Source organism: Mytilus edulis, chromosome 1 (genome assembly GCF_963676685.1).
Source record: "Mytilus edulis chromosome 1, xbMytEdul2.2, whole genome shotgun sequence".
Taxonomy (NCBI): domain Eukaryota; kingdom Metazoa; phylum Mollusca; class Bivalvia; order Mytilida; family Mytilidae; genus Mytilus; species Mytilus edulis.
The window spans coordinates 102,499,115-102,519,159 of NC_092344.1; the positions used below are offsets into that span (position 1 = coordinate 102,499,115).

At 32.4% G+C, this 20,045-nt stretch overlaps 1 protein-coding gene across 1 annotated transcript in view; it reads left to right on the plus strand.

The window, feature by feature from the left end:
• LOC139516491 (uncharacterized) overlaps positions 1 to 20,045 on the plus strand; it is a 735,418-nt gene that overhangs the window by 250,224 nt on the left and 465,149 nt on the right. The gene's annotated exons all lie outside the window — the stretch shown is intronic.

Sequence of the window (20,045 nt, forward strand, 5' to 3'; positions counted from 1 at the left end):
ATCTGTTATTTTGAAAATATATTTGCTGTTAGCTGTTATTGTCTTATTTTTTGTTAGCTGTTATTGGGCTTTTAGTTTTTTTGTTATCTGTTATTGTGATAATGTATTTGCTGTTAACTGTTATTGAAAATTGGAATGTTAGCATTTTTTTTGACAGTCAATATTCGGTATAAATTGAAGATCATTGGCCATTGGGGTCTACCACTACTAGTATGTTTGTCCCGTATTCAGAGAAGGATTCCATTAACATATACCCATCACAGAAGTGAGGTCCAGGACAATTCAAGTATATCTTATGATTATCCTTTGTAATTAATTCCATTTTTTTTATGAATGTGTATTTAGAATTATCTTAATTTTTTGTATGAGAGTAATGTTCCTTGTTTTCCGTACGAACATATTAAATTAAAACTATTCTTAATATGACAAAAAGGAAAACATATGGCCAGGAATATCTGACAAGGATCTCAATTAAGGACTAGGTCCTAACAACCACTTAACCTTTTATATAATATGGTACATAGACTCAGCTCTGTGATTCTTTTCAAAGCAGAACCAAATGCATTGTACAATGAAAGTTCCAACCATGTACTTGGGTCCGAAGCTGCACATAACTCATTACAAACAAAGACTTATTTCGTTTCAAGCCATTGTTTCCCTACTAAACTATGTATTCTACTTACTAGTACACTTGGTACAATCAAAAACCTCAGCTGATAAAAAATTGTTCAAATAAGGCCTTTGAAAATAGTGGAATAAATTGCTTTTAGAGTGTCAAAATTCGTTCGAAGAACTTGATAAATTGCATGCTTATAATTGGTGCTTTTGATTTTTCTACCCTATATACCACTTTGCCTCAAAGTTTTATTAAGAAAAATTCACACACCTCATTAAATGGTCATTTAGAAAAAGTCAGAATATTCAAACTCTTTTAGGTCACTTTTTTGATTAGCAACAAAGGGAGCTTCAGTCAATATATATAAACAATACACCAACGTTTCATGAGAACTGCTGAAAACATTGTTGTGTTACATGTAATGTCTGAAAACTGGAAAATCACTCCTTTTTAATTAATAAAACCCGTTAACTCGGAAACGTAAAATCTAAAATTTATAAAAATTGAAAGTTACCTCATGCTAATAGATATAAACAATTCACCAAAATTCCTTGCTTTGTGATAGCATTTTTGAGATATTATCAGAAAACTGAAAAAAACCACCAATTTTATTGAATAAAAACCCATTACCCAGAAACTTAAAATCTAAAATTTATTAAAAAAAAAAAGAAAAAAAAAGGGAGCTCACGTCAATAGATATAACCAATTTCCCAAAGTTTAATGTAAATGGTTAAAGAGTTTTTGAGTTAATGTCCGACATGTTGACAACAGACGGACAACAGTATATCATAATACGTTCCGTAAACGAGCGTATAAAAAATATTATAATATATTGAGTAGTAATTTAAACACATTTTATATACATAAATTAATACTAAAAACATAGTCATAAAAATGGAATGAATTACAAAGGATTATATCCGTAAAAAGAAATACTGATTTGTCAAAGACCGAATTATTTTAATATTTCATTTACTGTTATCTGTTTTTGTCCATTTTAATTCCTTGTTATCTGTTATGAGCCAAATCAATTTGCTGTTTTGCTGTTATTGGGACCCCCCTTGCCCCCCCTCTGCATAGCGCCGCATCTATATTCTAATCTATGACCATGCTTTAAAATATGAAGATAAAAATCGTGTTTTAAATCTTCGCCGATATTTCAAATCTTTAAGTTGAGAATGGAAATAGGGAATGTGCCAAAGAGACAACAACCCGACCATAGAATAGACAACAGCAGAAGGTCACCAACAGGTCTTCAATGCAGCCAGAAATTCCCGCACCCGGAGGCGTCCTTGATCTGGCCCTTAAACAAATATATATACTAGTTCAGTGATAATTAACGCCATACTAAACTCCAAATTGTACACAAGAAACTAAAATTAAAAATAACACAAGACTAACAAAGGCCAGAGGTTCCTGACTTGGGACAGGCGCAAAAATGCGGCGGGGTTAAACATGTTTATGAGATTTCAACCATCCCCTATACCTCTAGCAATGTAGAAAAGTAAACGCATAACAATACGCACATTAAAATTCAGTACACGAGAAGTCCGAGTCTGATGTCAGAAGATGTAACAAAAGAAAATAAACAAAATGTATTCTTATTCAGAAGTATTTTGTAAGCTATTAAATGATTAATAAAAAATTAAGGTCTTCTGTATGAAGATTTAATCAGTTGGTTCTGGACTCTTCTGATCTTACACCAACTAGACTGTATATTCAAACCCCTCCTACAAGCCTTCTTTTGTGTGTGCTGGAAAATATGAATATTTTATAAAATGTCAGATTGAGGTAGACAAATCAATGAGCTAATTCTAATTTTGTAAACATTGTTTAAGCATTCCAACACCGTATTTTATATTGCCAAAATTTATGACCAAGTGGTTTTTCCAAATTAAAAAACAAAGCAAACGATAATTTTTTAAAAGCTATACATACTTGTCATTTACTTAACAATATGCTTTATTCATCAGGCGATAAGCTTTAAAAATATATGGTCTCTTACGTCAAATAATTAAGTTTAAATGAGGTTTCAGTTTTTCGATTGTTGAAACAACTTTTTTTTTTTTTTTTTAAATAAGTAGATATAAAAAAGAAGATGTGGTATGATTGCCAATGAGACAACTATCCACAAAAGACCAAAATGACACAGACATTAACAACTATAGTATTCTATGTTCTATTTGTAATGTCCTTAAACTTGAATCAGTCATCATATTCTGCTTTAGATTGAGGAAGTTGGAACTTCAAAAAACATATCAAAGGAGGAGATACGCGAATGACCGTCATTATTACCTGAAATAGCACAAACATACGTCATCCCTTGCTGTACCGATAAACGAGTGGTTGATTGATTGATTGATTGATTGGTTGGCGTTTAACCTCACTTTCAGTCCTATTTTTCTTCTTCATGGTGGTCAGTTTTTTTGGTGAATGAAGCCGGAAGACCGGAGAGAATCACTAACCTCCGGTAGGTAAACTAACAATCTTAGCCTACGCTCCTCCAATTGCAGAAATGTTTTGTTACTGTGAATAAATAACAATACCGCAATATGTTTAATCTAAATTCCCATTTTCGTTATATACCATATTAGAAACAGCCCTTATAAGTTGCATTACCATATTTGTATATACTTGTTAGCAAAATATCTAGTGGATAAAGCTGACGTTTATATCTATTATGTATACACTAACATATAACTTAGAAGATCTCAATCAGTGCAGTATATATGTTTCCGGGCTTAACCCAAATATGCAAGTCTAATTTAAAATATGTTACTTTTGATTCTAATATGACGTTCTTCTTTAGCTTTGGGTACAAAGCCATGTTCTAATTCGAATAGAACATGGGCTGCACCTGATTGACGTCACAATTGAAATTGCAACATCAGATTAATTTTGAACAACGCCAGAGATCCAAATGGACATTTGTGTTGGTGTTGCTCTCTAGAAAATTAAATAAAAACATTTTAAAAGTAAGTTTAAATGTTTCTGTTCTTTTTTTTTTATTGATAAACTGTTGATTTTTCTATAACGTTTTTGTTCATTAAATCAAAATGGCGACATTTCGAGCGTCTACTATAGGTCCGCTTCGAAGTACAAAAGTTCAAAAAAATCCTATTAGAATCGAAATAATTCTATCATGCCATGCTCTATGCTCATTTTAACATGGGTAGGCATTATATTTGTAAACATTTAATACCCCGCTAACGCTCGGTATTAAGATATTAACAAATATAATGCCTACCCATGTTAAAATGAGCATAGAGCATGGCATGAAAGAATTATTTCTTAATTATTTTTTACATTTATGTCACGTGAACAGTTTACGTATCTAAATGATATTTCTACAGACAAAATGCAAGGTTTAAAGGGGGGCCTAACATCTAACTAAACGTTCTCTGTTGGTAACATACAAAACGTAACACTAATAAGCTATTCATCAATGTATTTCTAAAGAAATATCATGTATATATTTCAATACATGCTTTAGAAATTTAATCCATAATAAAATCAGTGTTCATTAATGAACGTCTTTTTTTAGATTTTTAAATTGATTATAAAGTTTGCAAACACAGACCAAGACAATTTGAAAAAAATAGCCTTGTGACGTAGCTAATTCTTCTTTGTGTAATATGATTAAAGGGGAAAGAAATCAAACCTATAAATAATATGTGTTCAATACAAATTATGGTTTGCGTACAATAATGTTACCGACATAGTAGTTGTAATTGGGCAGACATTGTTTTGACTACATATGATACGTCAATATGAAGACACCAAATCGATTTTGATCAAGTGTTATACCGAAAATTTTGTTGTAAACACACCAGTTTGATTGATTTGGACTTAGAATGAAATTCATAACAGTGTAGCTATGGCCATTCATTGACTGGGGGAAATTAGGTGAACGTTCGTCTGTAATGTTCACTGCTCACGACGTACTTATCATAGAAATTTAAACTGTGAGGTCACCAAAGGTTCTAAACGCCTAAATAAAATAATTAAAAATACTAATCAGGAATAACCTTTGTAATTTGAAAATAAATAAAAATGGCCCTCAACACGGAGTCTTGGCTCACACCGAACAGCAAGCTATAAATGTTGAATACTTAAAATTGTTTACTTGATTTTTTGTTATGGTTTGACCATCAATTTTCCTAATATGATATCGCACGTTCTTTCAGATTATTTTTTTTACTTAATTGGCTTTAAAAGTTACAATGCATGATGTCGTCTGTTTATGTAGTTCATATGTGTTTTTCGTTTCTCGTTGGGTTTCCCGTTTGAATGGTTTTACACTAGTAGTTTTGGGGCCCTCTATAACTTGCTGTTCCGTGTGAGCCAAGGCTCCGTGTTGCAGGTTGTACCTTGACCTATAATGGTTTACTTTTATGAATTATTACTTGGGAGGAGAGTTGTCTCATTGGCACTCATACCACATCTTCCTATATCTATCTATATCTATACATTTTTTTTTCAACAAAAGAATACATCACAAGAATATAAGTTTTGTAAGAAACGTGAGAAATTGTGTTGGACTTGAAGATAAGGCAAAGTGACAAATATCTGAAAGAATGAATCGTTTTATGGTATTAAACAAAGAAATCAAATGATTTTTTAATTATCCAGAACTCTTCACAAACAAAACCCACATGTATACGCATTGAATAAATAGTAGGCCATTCTTAAATGATCACACCGTAGAAGTAGTTGTGCTCTTAATCAATGAGATATTTTGTGAATTAACCCCATCAACTTAATAGTTTTTTTTATAATGGATAAACCTATTTTTTTTTTATTATTATTAAATAATATCATCTCTGAACATTATTATTCTTATAAATGACACGGTTGTATGTGATGATTATAATAAATATTTAAAACAAATTCCTTTCAAGCTTTGTAAAAAGAAAGTTTCATTTTATGTATCGGAATGTGTAACAAGTGAATTTCAATCCCCACTGGAAGGCCTCTGACAGACTGGGTGAGCATAAAATCATAGCCGTTGACAAACAAGTTACAACCTACAAACGTTTTACTGTCGACCACACTGTTATGCAATTAATTCTATGTTTAGCATTTAGACAGTATAATACAAAAACAAAGATTATGGGGTTTCATTTCATGACTCAAAACCAGTACATTCACAGCAAAATAACACACAAAAAGCAAAGGATGAGCGCTTTTATTGCTGTCCAACTCCAATTTCTTCATCTCAAAGTCACAATGAGGCCTTGAGCAAGGAGCAAAGAAATGATGGCCATGCCCATTTATAGAGTAGTTATTTCACATATAAATGTGTCATAACTTTAAAAACACAGAGCATACATAACAAGCACGGGGAAACTCGAAATATAGAAAAAAAAACCACAAGGATAAGGTATGTACTACGTATAAAAAACTAAAACTAAAAACAAACAAAAACACGAATGACAGAATATATACTTTGTCAAAATATTGTCGATGTCCATAAATATTATAAAAATATTTTCTTGTTTTCAAGCTATAAGTTAACTGAAATTGACATATTTTGAAAGGACTATACACCAAAAAAAAAAGCACTTCTACATTTGAATAAACAAATAAACGATAGATTTCTAGAATAAAATATGAGAAATATCTCTGACATGATTTCTTATTACCGTCTTGTGGCATGTCTAAAGATGCATATCGAAGTCAATCATGATCATTTATATTAGGAGCTTTTTTCATTGTCGCCATTAACAATCCTTTAAAATGGATTGAACGACTTCCTTAAAAAAATCTTGCCTTATAAGATTGGGTATGCTAACACAAATAATTCAACATTGTCAATACTTAGTGAAGTACTTTTTTGTTGATCTGGTATTGAATATGTTTTAATTTATACAGTTTTATTTAATCATCTGGTCCTAGGTTTTCCAAAACTGAAAAAAAACTAAACACCCACCTGTCAAGAATATTAATGTCAGGCGAGGAGTGCTTATTAGGTGACCGTTTTAAACTATCCCGGGTAGTAGGATTTAAAAATATCCTCCAATAAGAAGTATTTTTAGCCAATACACTCCTATCGGAATCATTTAAAGCAGACATTTTTTATTTAAATACAACCAATAGTATTGCATTAACACATATATGAAAGGTTACCAATTTTTTCAGCATATCCATTATCCATCATCTAAATATAGATACATGAATAATGCACTTAAACTTTGGGCTTACATCACTAATTCAATATCATGACATGTGGAGCAAAACAAAGTTTTATATGATTTATTGAAGTCGGGTCCGATTACTAACAAATATTATGATATTTAGTAGAAAGAGCTACTCGGACATGATAAATAGAATACGAAAATAAAACCAAATGCATCATTACAAAGACTTCTGATCAAAATAAGTGCATATTACAAATATTGATAGAGCAAACTTTCATATTTTCCCTCTTGTTAAAAGTTATCTTGATCTTTACTAGAATTATCAATCATGTATAAACGAAATGCAAGCAGACATGACATTCAAAATGTGATTCATCGCTTGCTTCAACTTCAACTTATTTTTCAAACGCAGTATCCTTGCTATAGTGAAAATGTATATGAGCAATCGTTTACTTATTTTTCATAAATCATACTCTAGGTTTTTAAACACTAGTGGCGCAAATGTATTATTTTTGGCAATAAGTTATGGCACACACATGTTATTGTGGAAAAATAGTCGTGGCACAAAAGGACATTTTTGGCGAAGTCGAATTTCTTCCGTTGTTTCATTTTTTTTTTTAATGTTAGCGCCCCATTGTTTCAGATAAAACTATATCATATTCATGTAGAAGTACAGGATTGATATTTATTTTCAACATCTGGCCAAAGACAAAAAGGATGCACAGAGGTACACAATATATGGATATGAGTGCATTACTATTACATTTTTGTACCATAGTTGACTGCTAAAATACTTGCAATCAGCTTTATAAATATCATTTTGAAATTTTGTAACTTAAAAAAATCTTTGTATCATTTCGTCATTAGGTTGCCCTTTAACGTTGACACACATATTTTCTTTTGTTCATATATAAATAGTAGGTTAAAAATATGACTCTGTTAAAAACTGCAATTAAAATTTAGGTGAAAATGTAATAACACAAAAATTGTGCGGACTGTTTTGTACCAGTATTGTTTGGACTGTTGTTAAGAAAATCTACCTCCTAAGGTTCCTTTAAAAATGTCTTACATTTCATTCGCCAATAGGATGGCGATTGTTATTTTTAAATAGGAAAAATACGTCTGCATAAATAAGCACAGTTTTTGTTTGACAATTTAATAGGGCACTGTGGACTGAGATTTGAGACTAAAGGTAATTTTTTTCTGTATACTTGTACGATTTTGTATTTCTGTAAATCTGTTTTTGATACGATGCTGCACTTTTACTGAATTTGACAAATGTCTTCAATTAACGAATTCGTATCAAACCAATAAAAAAAAATTTGTAGGATGCACTTATCATACATACAATTAGTTTTTAATCCTATGGTTTAAAGAACCAAAATCTTTCAAGTCGGGATTTTGTTTTTAACTTACAGTCTAAAAGACGAATTCAAAAAACATCTTTATCATGCGTTGAATTATATAAAAAAAACTATCCTTTCATTTTTTTAGTTTAAACTAAATTCTTTTTGCATCAACACAAATTGGATAAGACACAAGTCATTGAGAAAAAAGTTATGAAGTCTTCTCCATTTAACATATTGAGCAATACAATATATAAGAGCATGCATACATTACATATTATTTCAACATTGTATAAATTGGGAAGAACCATGCACTAAAATTAGTTGCTTGAATAGTTGTTCAGCTGATTTGTTCAAATGATGTTCACAAATATATTATTTTATTTTTTTTATTCAAAATATACCAAGTTCTCTTTAGTCAAGCCTAAACTTCTTGGTTTACAGAATATTTCGCTATTCATTCATTCGGTAGGCCGATATCCCGATGTAGACGAAAACCCGACCAAAGAGGAAATACAGCCGAAGGCCACCAATGGGTCTTCAACACAGCGAAAAAAATTTGATCTGCATTTGCAATATATTTTGGCGATAATGGTAATAAATCATTTCAAATGTTAAACTTCGAAATATATTTTTTCCCGTTTTGCTATAAAATTCCGTTTCTTTTTTAAAATTGTAATTATCTGGTGATGTAAGGCGTATTTCAAGTAAAGGTGTCTTAAAAAAGATGTATGATTAGGCAATAGTTTATAGTCTTTAAGATATCATTATTTATATTTTGTATTAGTTTCTAGATATATAAATGATATTGAAAACGAAAAAAATCAGCCAAATCATCCTCAATCCTAGAACTGATCATCATTCTCTAAATATATGGAACAATGTCATTCACACAGATTTTATTCATTTGAAAACTATATGTTATTGTACCAAGATTCGTACTCAAAAGATTCAATTTCATATTTATTTTCTGAGTTTTTAGTTATTGTCGTGAACGAAAGATAAAGTTTAGTTTCATTTGAATATCGAACTAAAACTTACGTCATATTTATTATGATAGAACAGAACAGAACAGAACATATTTTATTTCCAATTAAGGGCCCACAAGGGGCATACAGAGCATACATGAATAAGGCAAAAGAATATTGATTTGCATAGATACATAGATACAAACAATTTTTTACATACAGTTACAATACAATTACTAACTCATATTCACTTTAATAAATTTACCAACAGCATTAAGGACCTGATTGTCTTCACAGTTTAATAAATAAATAAATTTATGCTGATTATCAAGTGTAGAAAAATTCGGAATTCTTTGGCAAACAAAGTCAAAGAGAGCATCTCTATCCGATTTAAAATTTTCACAGTTAGTTAAAAAATGGATTTCATCTTCAACACAGCCAGAGGAGCATTTTTTGCAAATTCTTTCATTTCGTGGAATATTTGAAAAACGACCAACTTCAATTTGAAGCTTATGAGCAGAAATACGTAATTTGCATATAGATCTTCTAAAATCAAAGTTCTTAATTAAAGAAAGATAATTTTCATAACCAAAATTCTGCTTAAATTTTACATAATTAAACAGTTTTCCATCAGAAGCTTTGTTTTGGCTAGCATACCAATTGCTAATATATTTAGTGTGAATTAATTTACTAGATATGTTCAAAAATTTGTATTGTCCGAAATATATGATATGCAAAAGAAAATAAAAGGTTTCTAAGATTTTCACGATTTAGCCAGCGTTTTAAAAGTGTCTATGGTATCATGCTATAGAATAATGACTCTGATTAAGTATTCGATTACAAAAGATATTTAAAACGTTAGAAAAAATATAAGAGCATAAATGAAGAAAAAAAGGAAAATATTCCTCTGAGAATACGTTTTATGGTTTGCGATTTTCGTTAATTTTGTATAGACTTTGCCCAAGTTTCAGGTTAAAATAGATATCTTAAAGTATATTTTCGATTTGTAAAATCAACGAGTGAAGAGATTGTAATTCTTTATTGCTTTAGAGTAGTAAAATGTTTTAATTTAACAATGACATATAAATAAACACGTATATCATTTAAGGAATGTCTCTAGCACATCCCCACTTTTAGTAGAAATAAATAAGGAGTGGCTGTAGGGAATGGATCTCATAATAAGACTGCAAACCAACACCACATACAAAGTCATAAAAACATTTATTAAGTAATGAAAAATCTACCATGTAAATTCAACAGTTTGAATATACAGAAAACAATAATTCAATTTTATAACAATAAGAATTCTGAAATATTTTTTTAGCATTCGAACTGAATTACCAAATGCATCAGAAACCAACTTAACATGGTACACTCAACATTACTATTGGTTTTAGTCATAACATTAGTAGCATGTTTAAAAGAAACTAATGGTTAGTATTTTGTAATTATCTCTTCTTGGGGAAAAGTATTTCCTTCCCGTAATGGAATGTTATAAAATAAATTCACGAAAGAGAACCGTTTACCATTTTTGGTTTGGAGAATGGTATGAATTGTTCATCGTGGAAGACGAAATCTAGTTACTATCAAGACAAAAATAGAAATGACAGCATTGTTCATTGATCAAGTAGTTACTAGTATCTTCTTGTATTTTGTGGGATTATAATCAATTGTAGAGGGAATAAGAAGGCTATGATATGCATTGTAATTTGGAATGATCGGATTCCAAAATTTGTGAGGCCGATCCACCACAAAACCTTTTGAAACTTGACGCGAACTCAGGTGTCTAAGAATATAAATCGTTGTAGATGTAAGTTATGCTTTTAATCCCTACAAGTGGACAAAACCATCAAAATTAAAGTCACAATAAAGCATGCTTTTATATTTTTATGTTTTTTTTAGTTTCACATATATATGTCTCTAGTTCTGCAGCATGATCTGAATGCACTTCTTTTTAATATATATATGAGACGCGGAAGAAACTTTAATAAATATGTTGTGTTAATTATTGCCTCTTTTTAACATTATGAGAATGCCAATTTTTTCACCGGATATTAGTGAAATTTTTTTTTACGGTAGGTAGCTTTATCATAAATATCGGATCAAATGGTAGAATTTTCACATATAACATTAGTACTGGTGTGGCATCAACAATCTGTTCCTATAACTGGAATGACCAAGATGCTTCAGTTATATGCAAACAAACAGGAATGGGAGACAATGGCAGAGCAACATACCCTGCTCGTGATTACACATATGAAAGGAGCATGTTTTACGTACAGTGTACAGGAACAGAAAATCAGATTACAGAATGTTTCTATGAAACCAGTGATAGTACAGGCATGTGTGAATCCGCCCAGGATGCTGGAGTTGAGTGTTTTAGTAATGGTATGTAGACTACTACTCTCAGAACTATCTAGTGATTGTGTTAATTTTATTTGTGCTTTGTATCGATCTGACGAGGAAGGCCTTTCCAAGTGGTGATTTTAATAGGTTTTTTTTGTTGTGTTGTTACACCACTTTCCCAGATTAGGAGAGGATTGGGCACACACAAATGTATTAAACCCTGCATCATTTTGTTTTTCCTGTCTGAACCTGTAAATTAGTTGGTTTTGTTTTTTGCTGTATAAAATATTTGTTTTTCTTTTATTAGTATATAAAAGGGGCACTAGCTTTTTGTTCAAAATGGAAGTGGCAACATTTGTTTTCAGTCTTAATATTACATATATGTTGTATATGATAATAATACATAATATAATATATAAAGGTTGAGACTGAACACGAATGCGGCAACCTACATTTCAGACAAAAACCATCTGATAAGTGACGTTTTATGACAAATAATGTCAAAATTGAAAGTGTATAATTTCGTTGACTGATGAGATGTACAAAAATCATTATTTTAAAGTTAAAAGCACTAACTATCTTATTTTTTAACCTATAACTTGAAACAGATCTATAAAAATCCAATTGCATGAGGTTGCATTCTATATATATATATATTTATGTGTATATTGGGTTATGTTACTGTCGATAGTATTCGGAGGTCATCTCGATAGTTGATTAGATGGCGTCTACACTAAAATACACACGAAATTCTGATATATACATATATTATCGAGTACAGGCTTTGCTAACTCTTTATTTCCGATTCATTGTAATTTGGAAATACGTTTTAGTAGTTTATAAATCAAATATGAGTATTTGAGTCAAATCAGTGAACACGAATTTGACAGCTATTGTCCCTTTAACATGATGTAAATAAATCAGGCCTTTGGTTCGTTTGAATGTTTTTACATCTGTCCAAATGGGTCAAATGGGTTTTGCTCCTTGTTGGAGACCGTACGTTGATCTTTAGTGGCTAGATCCTACGTCATTTGGTCGCTTGTTGAGAGATGTATATTGGCAATCTCAATATTTCTATATCTTATTGAAAATACAAGTAAGATTACAAAAAATTAAATAAAAAATTAAGCAGCATTTTTAACCAATCTTACTACAATCGATGGCTCATGTGAACTAAATGAAAAAATATTTTTTCGTTCAAAGTAAATGTTTTCTTGGTTTTCATTTAAAACCTAAATATATATCAGAAATAGCAAAATCTGACAGAGATAGAAAGAAATTTGAAAATTGAGCCATTACAAATCAACACGTTTATCATATCCTGATCATCAATAATTAAATCTGTCAAATTCAGCAGAATAAGCTATATAATCCTCTATTGCGACTACAAAATAAAATAGCTTAGATTAAACATTGGCATTTGACTTATGGATATTAATTCTAGATACATGAGTAAATATCAACTTGAATTCATAATACTATAAACTATCCTAGTTGAGTAGGCATACCACTTTTTCGATATAAGAACAAGCAAATATAATGTTCAAGTGCAATAAAAACTTAATTGAAGGTGGTAAAATATTACGTCTTCAGTAAATTCAAATAGTAGTGGGATCTTCTAACAGTTTTATGTTTAATTTGTAATGAAGAGTGGTGCTTTGACTTGTTAAATAATGTCGATAATTATCAGTCAACAACGAATTCTCATTTTATCAGTTGTACTGCCGTGAAAATCTGTGAAAATTTCTCAACGAATATATTTTATTTCTCTTTATAATTCCAGGTAATATGTCAGTGCTTGTAGGACATGATGGTCGAGTACTTTTGTACAACGCAGAGACATATAATACTTCAACAGTATGTGCCTACAATTGGAACGATCAAGATGCTACAGTTGTATGCAAGCAAACTGGAATGGGAGATATTGGTAAAGCTACACATATCAATCGGGATTTCAATTTCAGTAGAAGTATGTTTAACGTATACTGCACAGGTAATGAAACGGATCTATCAGAGTGTACATATGACACCAGTGACAGTATGAGAATGTGTGATTTTGAGCAGGATGCTGGTGTTCATTGCATCGATACAGGTATGTTTTCGTGATGAGTGGTATGATAACATTACCATTTTTTAAATGTTTTTTTCTAAGTTCCTGTGCTCTTCAATTAAACACAAATGGTTAAGCTAAATGCTTTTTAAGAAAAATGTGGTTATGGCTATTATTACTGCACTGTGGATATTTGTTTTCTACATCTTAAATTTGAGTACCTCAATTCGAGGCGCATTAGGGATATTGACACATACGTTAGACGGATTTCAAAAATTGTAATATTGATTAATCAACAAGAGATGAATATGGCATTGAAAGTTTTTTTTCTGTTACAATCATTGTCTGTCGTCAGTTTCAGAAAATACACAATTCGAATGTTTCTTGTAGATCAAACCCAATTGGTGTTGGGACCAGACGGTCGTATACTCTTTTATAACACACAGACAGGCGATACATCAACAGTTTGTTCGTACATGTGGACTAATCAAGGGGCTGGCGTTGTTTGCAGACAACTGGGGATGGGAGACAGTGGTACAGCATTCTATCTTCCAAGAGATCACAACTATACAAGGAATATGTATAGCTTAGAATGCATGGGCAGTGAAGCGAACATTTATGACTGTCATTATCAGTTGACTGACTACTATGGGTCATGTGAATATGCGTCTGATGCTGGTGTTGAGTGTGATTCTCAAGGTATGTTTTCCTTGAAAGTTGAAAGAAAAATCATTTTACAAGAAAACTGAATTCAAGGTTGAAAATATTGCGTCAGTTTCAGTAAAATCAAAAAATAGTCGGTTCTTCTTACAGTCACATGTTAAATGCAATAAAGAGTGATGATTTGAGTAATGCCAACAGTTTTCAGTCCAACAAGAAATGTCGTTTTCTTTCATTTATCGTGTGCAGAAGTTAAGTACAGATTTCACACTGGACAAAGCTAATTACTGTTTATAGAATGCAAAGTATGATATAATTATTGCTCTTTATAGTTGCAGGTAATACGTCAGTGCTTGTAGGACATGATGGTCGAGTACTTTTGTACAACGCAGAGACATATAATACTTCAACAGTATGTGCCTACAATTGGAACGATCAAGATGCTACAGTTGTATGCAAGCAAACTGGAATGGGAGATATTGGTAAAGCTACACCTATCAATCGGGATTACAATTTCAGTAGAAGTATGTTTAACGTATACTGCACAGGTAATGAAACGGATCTATCAGAGTGTACATATGACACCAGTGACAGTATGAGAATGTGTGATTTTGAGCAGGATGCTGGTGTTCATTGCATCGATACAGGTATGTTTTCGTGATGAGTGGTATGATAACATTACCATTTTTTAAATGTTTTTTTCTAAGTTCCTGTGCTCTTCAATTAAACACAAATGGTTAAGCTAAATGCTTTTTAAGAAAAATGTGATTATGGCTATTATTACTGCACTGTGGATATTTGTTTTCTACATCTTAAATTTGAGTACCTCAATTCGAGGCGCATTAGGGATATTGACACATACGTTAGACGGATTTCAAAAATTGTAATATTTATTAATCAACAAGAGATGAATATGACATTGAAAGTTTTTTTTCTGTTACAATCATTGTCTGTCGTCAGTTTTAGAAAATACACAATTCGAATGTTTCTTGTAGATCAAACCCAATTGGTGTTGGGACCAGACGGTCGTATACTCTTTTATAACACACAGACAGGCGATACATCAACAGTTTGTTCGTACATGTGGACTAATCAAGGGGCTGGCGTTGTTTGCAGACAACTGGGGATGGGAGACAGTGGTACAGCATTCTATCTTCCAAGAGATCACAACTATACAAGGAATATGTATAGCTTAGAATGCATGGGCAGTGAAGCGAACATTTATGACTGTCATTATCAGTTGACTGACTACTATGGGTCATGTGAATATGCGTCTGATGCTGGTGTTGAGTGTGATTCTCAAGGTATGTTTTCCTTGAAAGTTGAAAGAAAAATCATTTTACAAGAAAACTGAATTCAAGGTTGAAAATATTGCGTCAGTTTCAGTAAAATCAAAAAATAGTCGGTTCTTCTTACAGTCACATGTTAAATGCAATAAAGAGTGATGATTTGAGTAATGCCAACAGTTTTCAGTCCAACAAGAAATGTCGTTTTCTTTCATTTATCGTGTGCAGAAGTTAAGTACAGATTTCACACTGGACAAAGCTAATTACTGTTTATAGAATGCAAAATATGATATAATTATTGCTCTTTATAGTTGCAGGTAATACGTCAGTGCTTGTAGGACATGATGGTCGAGTACTTTTGTACAACGCAGAGACATATAATACTTCAACAGTATGTGCCTACAATTGGAACGATCAAGATGCTACAGTTGTATGCAAGCAAACTGGAATGGGAGATATTGGTAAAGCTACACCTATCAATCGGGATTACAATTTCAGTAGAAGTATGTTTAACGTATACTGCACAGGTAATGAAACGGATCTATCAGAGTGTACATATGACACCAGTGACAGTATGAGAATGTGTGATTTTGAGCAGGATGCTGGTGTTCATTGCATCGATACAGGTATGTTTTCGTGATGAGTGGTATGATAACATTACCATTTTTTAAATGTTTTTTTCTAAGTTCCTGTGCTCTTCAATTAAACACAAATGGTTAAGCTAAATGCTTTTTAAGAAAAATGTGATTATGGCTATTATTACTGCACTGTGGATATTTGTTTTCTACATCTTAAATTTGAGTACCTCAATTCGAGGCGCATTAGGGATATTGACACATACGTTAGACGGATTTCAAAAATTGTAATATTTATTAATCAACAAGAGATGAATATGACATTGAAAGTTTTTTTTCTGTTACAATCATTGTCTGTCGTCAGTTTCAGAAAATACACAATTCGAATGTTTCTTGTAGATCAAACCCAATTGGTGTTGGGACCAGACGGTCGTATACTCTTTTATAACACACAGACAGGCGATACATCAACAGTTTGTTCGTACATGTGGACTAATCAAGGGGCTGGCGTTGTTTGCAGACAACTGGGGATGGGAGACAGTGGTACAGCATTCTATCTACCAAGAGATCACAACTATACAAGGAATATGTATAGCTTAGAATGCATGGGCAGTGAAGCGAGCATTTATGACTGTCATTATCAGTTGACTGACTACTATGGGTCATGTGAATATGCGTCTGATGCTGGTGTTGAGTGTGATTCTCAAGGTATGTTTTCCTTGAAAGTTGAAAGAAAAATCATTTTACAAGAAAACTGAACTCAAGGTTGAAAATATTGCGTCAGTTTCAGTTAAATCGAAAAGTAGTCGGTTCTTCTTACAGTCACATGTTAAATGCAATAAAGAGTGATGATTTGAGTAATGCCAACAGTTTTCAGTCCAACAAGAAATGTCGTTTTCTTTCATTTATCGTGTGCAGAAGTTAAGTACAGATTTCACACTGGACAAAGCTAATTACTGTTTATAGAATGCAAAGTATGATATAATTATTGCTCTTTATAGTTGCAGGTAATACGTCAGTGCTTGTAGGACATGATGGTCGAGTACTTTTGTACAACGCAGAGACATATAATACTTCAACAGTATGTGCCTACAATTGGAACGATCAAGATGCTACAGTTGTATGCAAGCAAACTGGAATGGGAGATATTGGTAAAGCTACACCTATCAATCGGGATTACAATTTCAGTAGAAGTATGTTTAACGTATACTGCACAGGTAATGAAACGGATCTGTCAGAGTGTACATATGACACCAGTGACAGTATGAGAATGTGTGATTTTGAGCAGGATGCTGGTGTTCATTGCATCGATACAGGTATGTTTTCGTGATGAGTGGTATGATAACATTACCATTTTTTAAATGTTTTTTTCTAAGTTCCTGTGCTCTTCAATTAAACACAAATGGTTAAGCTAAATGCTTTTAAAGAAAAATGTGATTATGGCTATTATTACTGCACTGTGGATATTTGTTTTCTACATCTTAAATTTGAGTACCTCAATTCGAGGCGCATTAGGGATATTGACACATACGTTAGACGGATTTCAAAAATTGTAATATTTATTAATCAACAAGAGATGAATATGACATTGAAAGTTTTTTTTCTGTTACAATCATTGTCTGTCGTCAGTTTCAGAAAATACACAATTCGAATGTTTCTTGTAGATCAAACCCAATTGGTGTTGGGACCAGACGGTCGTATACTCTTTTATAACACACAGACAGGCGATACATCAACAGTTTGTTCGTACATGTGGACTAATCAAGGGGCTGGCGTTGTTTGCAGACAACTGGGGATGGGAGACAGTGGTACAGCATTCTATCTACCAAGAGATCACAACTATACAAGGAATATGTATAGCTTAGAATGCATGGGCAGTGAAGCGAGCATTTATGACTGTCATTATCAGTTGACTGACTACTATGGGTCATGTGAATATGCGTCTGATGCTGGTGTTGAGTGTGATTCTCAAGGTATGTTTTCCTTGAAAGTTGAAAGAAAAATCATTTTACAAGAAAACTGAACTCAAGGTTGAAAATATTGCGTCAGTTTCAGTTAAATCGAAAAGTAGTCGGTTCTTCTTACAGTCACATGTTAAATGCAATAAAGAGTGATGATTTGAGTAATGCCAACAGTTTTCAGTCCAACAAGAAATGTCGTTTTCTTTCATTTATCGTGTGCAGAAGTTAAGTACAGATTTCACACTGGACAAAGCTAATTACTGTTTATAGAATGCAAAGTATGATATAATTATTGCTCTTTATAGTTGCAGGTAATACGTCAGTGCTTGTAGGACATGATGGTCGAGTACTTTTGTACAACGCAGAGACATATAATACTTCAACAGTATGTGCCTACAATTGGAACGATCAAGATGCTACAGTTGTATGCAAGCAAACTGGAATGGGAGATATTGGTAAAGCTACACCTATCAATCGGGATTACAATTTCAGTAGAAGTATGTTTAACGTATACTGCACAGGTAATGAAACGGATCTGTCAGAGTGTACATATGACACCAGTGACAGTATGAGAATGTGTGATTTTGAGCAGGATGCTGGTGTTCATTGCATCGATACAGGTATGTTTTCGTGATGAGTGGTATGATAACATTACCATTTTTTAAATGTTTTTTTCTAAGTTCCTGTGCTCTTCAATTAAACACAAATGGTTAAGCTAAATGCTTTTTAAGAAAAATGTGATTATGGCTATTATTACTGCACTGTGGATATTTGTTTTCTACATCTTAAATTTGAGTACCTCAATTCGAGGCGCATTAGGGATATTGACACATACGTTAGACGGATTTCAAAAATTGTAATATTTATTAATCAACAAGAGATGAATATGACATTGAAAGTTTTTTTTCTGTTACAATCATTGTCTGTCGTCAGTTTCAGAAAATACACAATTCGAATGTTTCTTGTAGATCAAACCCAATTGGTGTTGGGACCAGACGGTCGTATACTCTTTTATAACACACAGACAGGCGATACATCAACAGTTTGTTCGTACATGTGGACTAATCAAGGGGCTGGCGTTGTTTGCAGACAACTGGGGATGGGAGACAGTGGTACAGCATTCTATCTACCAAGAGATCACAACTATACAAGGAATATGTATAGCTTAGAATGCATGGGAAGTGAAGCGAGCATTTATGACTGTCATTATCAGTTGACTGACTACTATGGGTCATGTGAATATGCGTCTGATGCTGGTGTTGAGTGTGATTCTCAAGGTATGTTTTCCTTGAAAGTTGAAAGAAAAATCATTTTACAAGAAAACTGAATTCAAGGTTGAAAATATTGCGTCAGTTTCAGTTAAATCGAAAAGTAGTCGGTTCTTCTTACAGTCACATGTTAAATGCAATAAAGAGTGATGATGTGAGTAATGCCAACAGTTTTCAGTCCAACAAGAAATGTCGTTTTCTTTCATTTATCGTGTGCAGAAGTTAAGTACAGATTTCACACTGGACAAAGCTAATTACTGTTTATAGAATGCAAAGTATGATATAATTATTGCTCTTTATAGTTGCAGGTAATACGTCAGTGCTTGTAGGACATGATGGTCGAGTACTTTTGTACAACGCAGAGACATATAATACTTCAACAGTATGTGCCTACAATTGGAACGATCAAGATGCTACAGTTGTATGCAAGCAAACTGGAATGGGAGATATTGGTAAAGCTACACCTATCAATCGGGATTACAATTTCAGTAGAAGTATGTTTAACGTATACTGCACAGGTAATGAAACGGATCTATCAGAGTGTACATATGACACCAGTGACAGTATGAGAATGTGTGATTTTGAGCAGGATGCTGGTGTTCATTGCATCGATACAGGTATGTTTTCGTGATGAGTGGTATGATAACATTACCATTTTTTAAATGTTTTTTTCTAAGTTCCTGTGCTCTTCAATTAAACACAAATGGTTAAGCTAAATGCTTTTTAAGAAAAATGTGATTATGGCTATTATTTCTGCACTGTGGATATTTGTTTTCTACATCTTAAATTTGAGTACCTCAATTCGAGGCGCATTAGGGATATTGACACA